The following is a 6658-nucleotide window of genomic DNA, read 5'->3' as shown; positions in this document are numbered from 1 at the left end:
GTAAAGAGGTAAAAGTAAGTGGGTATAAAACAAATGAGGCAAAATACATGAGTAAAGTGATAACATGTAAAGTCCATATGAGTTTTCCCTGTACTATTTTTATTCCTGCAACTCTTCTTTATGTCTGGAATCATTTCTGAAGTAAAAAACTTAAAGAAAACAATAAATCTACTTGGGCTTCAACCACATGTATGAATATATGTGTGTGTGTGTGTGTGTGTGTGTGTGTATATATATATATATACACACACTAAAAGTTAAATTTAACTAGATGTCAGCTAGGCCCTCTCAATCCTTTGAAATCTAGGTCGGTTTGACCCAGTCTCCTCTCCTTGCAGCCCAGTCCCCGACTTCACCCAATTCCATAGCTGCGAAAGAATTGAGGCACACCTAAGATTTTTGTGATTTCTCTGGAGGCTGATATCTGTACGGACGCTTTGCCTCTGGGCTCCTATTTTTATGTTTTGTTTCTTCCCTAAGTGTCAGACGTGACATTTGGTCCCATCCTCTTACTTATGCAAAGCATTTATGAGCCTTGCAGACATTGCAAAAGATCTGGGGCTCCTGAGAGAAGCCACATCATGCGTCACAGAGCAAATAACCTAAAATCATACAGTAGACTTCCTGTTCTTAAAAAGCCTTTGGCCACATCATCCCTTGGGATTTCTCATTGCCCCTTTACCCTATGCCATGCCAGCTCTCTGCATCGTGCCATCTGCCTTCTTCTCTCTCTTTTCTTTTCTCTCTCAGAAGCAAAACCAAATTCCTCTCATTTTCATATTACTACTTTCCTAGACCTGACACTTCTGCCTTTGTAGGCTCCTTCCTCAATAAAAACACATTAAAAGTGATATTTTACCACTGTGTTGGTATAAAAATGAATATATTAATACTGTATGTTAAAACATTTCTTTCACCACAAAGTTCATTTTTTTCCTTCGAATTTTAAAATTAAAATATTTTCATGGGCCATTAAAGGTATTGTAGGCACTGAGCACTGTGTCTATTCTGCCTAATGGATAAGCTGACTTGAAGAAAACTAGAAAAAATAGACGCTATGTTAATGATATACGTTATAAATATTATGATATCACCAAAGTCTGACATTGTGGTTCTCTTGATATGAAACTTATGAATATGAATAGCAAATATATATTTTAATTTTCAGTGCTACCATACATGTAGGTGGTAGGGCAGAGTCTGTCCATGCCCTACCCATATGCCTGAAGTGCAAACAACAAAAGGAAGAACTGCTAAACTGGATTTTGTCTAAATTAATTTTCTTTTCTTCAAAAGACATCTTCTAAAAGTAAGAAGACAACTCACAGAATTGGAGGAAATATTTGCCAATCCTATATCTGGTAAGGGACTTGTATCTAAAATATACACCTTACAACTCAATAATAAAAAGACAAATAACAGTTGAAAAATGGTCAAAAGTCTTGAATTGATTTTTCTCCAAAGAAGATATACAAATGACCAAAAAGCACAGGAAAAGATGTTCAACATTATTAGTCGTTAGAGACATGCAAATCAAAAAGGCAATGAGACACTACTTTAGCCTCTAGGATGGCTATAATCAAAAAGACAAATAATAACAAGTGTTGGTGATGATGTAGAGAGAATGAGACCCTCATTCACTGCTGGTGGGAGTGTAAAATCGTGCAGCTACTTTGCAAAACAGTCTGGCAGTTCCTTAAAAGGTTAAACATAAAATTACTCCAATGCCAAGAGTTGCTGCAATTCTTCCAATAGAACTGAATGCCTAAGTCCACTCTAAAACTTGTATGCAAATGTTCATAGCAGCATTATTCCTAATAGCCAAAAAGTGGAAACAACCCAAGTGTCCATCATCAGGTGAATGGATAAACAAAATGTAATATATCCAACTCAATGGAATGGTATTTATCCATAAAAAGGAATGAATTGCTGACACATTCTATAACATAGATAAATCTTAAAAACATTATGCTAAATGAAAAAGGCCAGTCACAAAAGATAACATATTGTATGATTCCATTTAAATGAAATACGCAGAATAGGCAAATCTCTAGAAGCAGAAAGTGGATTAGTAATTGCCCGGGTCTGGTGTCAGGGAGGGGTTGGAAGGTGATGGCTAAACTGTATAGAGTATCTTTTTGGACTGATGAAAATGATCTAGAATTGATTATGGTGATGGTTACACAAATCTGTGACTATACCAGAAACCACTGAATTGTACACTTTTAATAGGTGAATTGTATAGTATGTGAATTGTATCTCAATAAAGCTGTTACTAAAAAGTCTTCCAAAAGATTATTATGTTAGGAAAATGTGAAAGTATTGAAACAGTTATGTTGTTTTTATACTACTAAAAAATTGCAAATAAGCTAATCATACAATAATAAGAGGATGGTTACATAAATTAGGGTAAAATCTTATGGTGGAGTATTAGCCAGTCCTTAAAAATGTTTTCAGATGATACATAATGACAAAGAAGATGCTCACAAAAGAATAGCTCTATGTATATGTATAACTGAATCACTTTGCTGTACACCTGAAACTAACACAACATTGTAAATCAATTATAGTCCAATATAAAATAAAAATTTTTTAAAAGAGAAAATGTTCACAATAAAACCTTAAGTGTAGAAGATAAAAAGTATGAATTCAGCATAATCTTATAAGGGACTATCATTAAGGGAAAAGAGTGTATCAAAGAAAAAAAGACATGATGGATTGTGGGTAATTTTAGTCTTCTTAATATATTTTCCAATGAAAATTATATTGTTTTATAATTAGGAAGCAATATAAGACAAAAATGACTATGGGGAACTTTAAGAAAAAAAGGTTTTTGTATTGATTTGCATATGTAACAGGGTAACGGCACTAAAGTTCAGAGTCCCGTGCCACCATAAGAATTTGGTTAAGTAAAGGAAAAGACTTCTTGAAAACAAGGATGCAAGTAATTACTTTGATTCAATTGTTAGTTCAAAATGCTGTTGCCAAGTCATCTCACATTATTTCAACTAGGATCAGAGCGAATCCACCTCTTGAATTCAGTGAGACACTGCCTCTCTTCTGTTCCTACATATAGCCCTCTCTCATTTTTACATCTCTCTTGCTGTCTGCCCACTCCTCACCTCACCTCTTACGATTTTCCTTTTGTCTATCTGCTATCCTTCAAATAAATGTTCCATGCAAGCTTCCAATACCCATCAAACACATTAGGATTGCACTTCATTCGGTGGCAGTCAAACACCTGTTCAGTCACCCTGCCAGGTTTCCTGCAACATCCATGCTGTATTCTACAGGCAGTGATTGTACAGTTATCCCAAGGTACATAACAATGTCCTTATAATGTGTTTTTACTCTAATTGTCATTGTCAGGGGATGTTGTGGTCAGTTTTGTTGTGTTTTTTTGTTCCTTTATTTCCGGCTTTAGCTGTCCCTTTATGCAGTGTAAAAAAGAAAAGGGAGGATCTGGACCAGAACGGCTGCCTCTGCCTGGTAGGTAATGACCCCAAATACAATAAATCCTCTGTTCACATTTAACACTTTTTTATATGGTTTGGGTCTCTGTTTTCCTGTGTGACTCATGTGTAGTGTCTTTTTCTTTTTAACTTCATGGGTCCTGACAGAGTCACTGCTGACTATCCCTCAATCTGCTCCAACGGTCTGCTCCTCCTTTCACTTGCCTTGAAATAAGTGATCCGCAAAGCTCTGCCCTAGCTCTTTTCTTTTTCCTCTGTGCACACTTGTTCTCTCTGTGGTCTTGCCAGTGCCCATTAAACTCTCACCTCTACCAGTCTTGGCCTTGGCCTGGCCTCACCTACAACCTGCTGCCCATACCGGTCTGTAGAGGGGGCCTAGCTCACCTGGTGAGGTAAGGTTAAAGAGATCCCTGTCTTCATTCAGCCCCAAAGGACTGAACAGGCTCTTATGCCCTGGGCACTGGGGACACACCTGGCAGGCCATCTTCCTGTCCACTCCCTCTAAGAGGGCCAGGTTTTTTTGTCTGTCTCCCTGATTCTAGGGACACTTTGGTGCCCACAGTTTGCTGGTCTCCTGAGTTGCAGGTAAACAGGTTGGGGTGCCTGGGCCTATACCCCACATTGTACCCTAGTCAGCCAGTAAGAGCTTGATCCTGCAAGCCCTATTTCTTTTTCCCAATCTTCTTCTCCTTGTCTTTGGTATATTTCCCCAGGTGCTGGGACTTCTTTCTGAAATGGGGTTTCCAATATCTCTGTTGCAGAAGCCATATGCTCATTCTAGTGGGGTCAGTGTCTCCTTTCCCCTTGCTTCTTTTTGTTTTTTGGGTTTTTTTAAGATTTATTTTCTTAGTTATTTATTGGCTATGTTGAGTCTTTGTTGCTGTACCTGGGCTTTCTCTAATTTTGGAGAGTGGGGGCTCTTTATTGTGGTGTGCAGGCTTCTCATTGTGGTGGCTTCTCTTGTTGCAGAACATAGGCTCTAGGCACGCGGGCTTCAGTAGTTGTGGCACACAGGCTCAGTAGTTGTGACTAGCAGGCTCTAGAGCACAGGCTCAGTAGCTGCGGCGCACAGGCTTAGTTGCTCCTCAGCATGTGGAATCTTCCCTGGCCAGGGATCAAACCCGTGTCCTCTGCATCAGCAGGCAGATTCTTAACCACTGCGCCACCAGTGAAGCCCCCTCTTACTTCTTTTTGGATTTTATGTGCAGTTGGATTAAAGAGCTCGACTCTTCGTCCTTAGTATTTACCCAGCTCCTTTATCCCTGCTTCCTTCAACTTCTCAGCTCTTGCTCCCAGTATGCCAAGTGGCTATATGGTCAGCAATCATCCTGCAATTTACAAAAATCTCCCCTCTGTACAGATTACCTTTATATGTATACCCAAATCCAAGCCTTTGTCCTTGACTCAGTCTGACTAGCTTTCTACTGGCTCTCTCCTCCTGGATATTTCAATGGCACCTCAGGTTGCACTCAGCTCATCCAAGCCAGATCTCATTCTTTTTCCCCTGAATTAACTCCTTCTTCTCCTTGCTTCTCTACTTTGGTTAGTGGGACCATCATTTCCTAGTTACTTATAGCCTCCCAGGGCCTCCCTAGACTCTAATCAGTTTTCAGAACTTGAAGATCAATTTCTTGAAAGAAACTGAGATGCAGTAGAGATTACCATGAAGCCAGAATTCCCAGTCCCACTACTTAATGTCTGTACAACTTTGAGACAGTTATTTAAACTGTGTACCTTGATTGCCCCATCTGTCAGATGGGAATAACAACTGTACCTATATCACAGGATTGCCATGAGATTATATATGCTAAAGCACTTGGAACAGTGCCCTATGCACTGTAAGTGCCACATATTTGTTTACTATTTTTTTAAAAAAAATTAATACTTCTTATTTTTTTAATTAATTATATTCATTGGCTGTGTTGGGTCTTCATTGCTGCACACAGGCTTTCTCTAGGTACAGCAAGTGGGGGCTACTGTTCATTGTTGTGTGCGGGCTCCTTATTGTGGTGGCTTCTCTTGTTGTGGAGCATGGGCTCTAGGCACACAGGTTTCAGTAGCTGCAGCACATGGGCTCAATAGTTGTGGCTCATGGGCTCTAGAGCGCAGGCTCAATAGTTTTGGCACATGGGCCTAGTTGCTCTGCGGCATGTGGGATCTTCCCTGCCCAGGGACTGAACCTGTATCCCCTGCATTGGCAGGCAGATTCTTAACCACTGCACCACCTAGGAAGTCCCTTGTTTACTATTTTTATCTCTTCCACCCAGAATCTTTTAATTCCCACCATGGCCTCCATTTCATTCTCGCCGTGAACATCGTACTTCAGATCTTCATTGAACTATTCCCTTAGCCTCCTAATTGTTCCTCCCTCTAGCTGTTCTCTCCAGCACACTAGATAGAGCTTCCTAAAGCACAGCTTTGGTCACCCATTGCTTTTTTTGCATCACCACCACTCCTCAGCTGCCACCACTTCTCACCAGGATAACTGAAAGAGTTGAATCCATTCTTGCTCTTTTCTCATCCATTCTCTGTAACTTGCCACACCTGATCTTATCATGTCCCTGTTTTAAAAACTTGAGTGGATTCTCAGGGCTATTGGAATAATGTCGTCACAACCTTGCTACTCAAAGCAGGTCCCTGGGGCTTATTAGAAATGCAGAATCTTGGTCCCCAGACCAGGCTTATTGAGTCTGAACATGCGTTTAACAAGATCCCCATTGAAGTTTGAGAAGCCTTGTTTCTTCAAGGGCCCATAAGGTCTGGCCCTCTTTCTTCTGCACTCTTGTCCTGCTCTACTCGTCCCCTTGCTCCCTATGCCTCATTGTGTCCCTGCCTCACTGGCCTTCATTCAGTCTTTTCAATATCTCAGGCTCCTCCTCATCGCAGGGACTGGCACCTGTGGCTCCCATGACTTGGGATGCTCTTCTCATTCTCTCTTTGCTCTTGCCTGGCTTCAGCTCAAAATGAGCTCAACTGTCACTTTCTCACTGAAGGACTTCCTGACTTCCAGATCCTTTTCTTATTCAGTTGCATAGCACCTTGTGCTATTCCTTCAAAACACAATGCAATTTGTAATTATATATTTATTTGTGTGAATATCTAATAAATATGCATCTCTTTTCCTAGACCACAGTTCCATGAAGACAGAAACCATGTCTGTTTTGCTCCTGGTGATCTGAAACATT

The sequence above is a fragment of the Hippopotamus amphibius genome, chromosome 7, assembly GCF_030028045.1.
Source record: "Hippopotamus amphibius kiboko isolate mHipAmp2 chromosome 7, mHipAmp2.hap2, whole genome shotgun sequence".
In the NCBI taxonomy this organism is placed as follows: Eukaryota; Metazoa; Chordata; class Mammalia; order Artiodactyla; family Hippopotamidae; genus Hippopotamus; species Hippopotamus amphibius.
The sequence above is the reverse complement of the archived record's forward strand: the minus strand, read 5'-3'. Positions refer to the sequence as shown.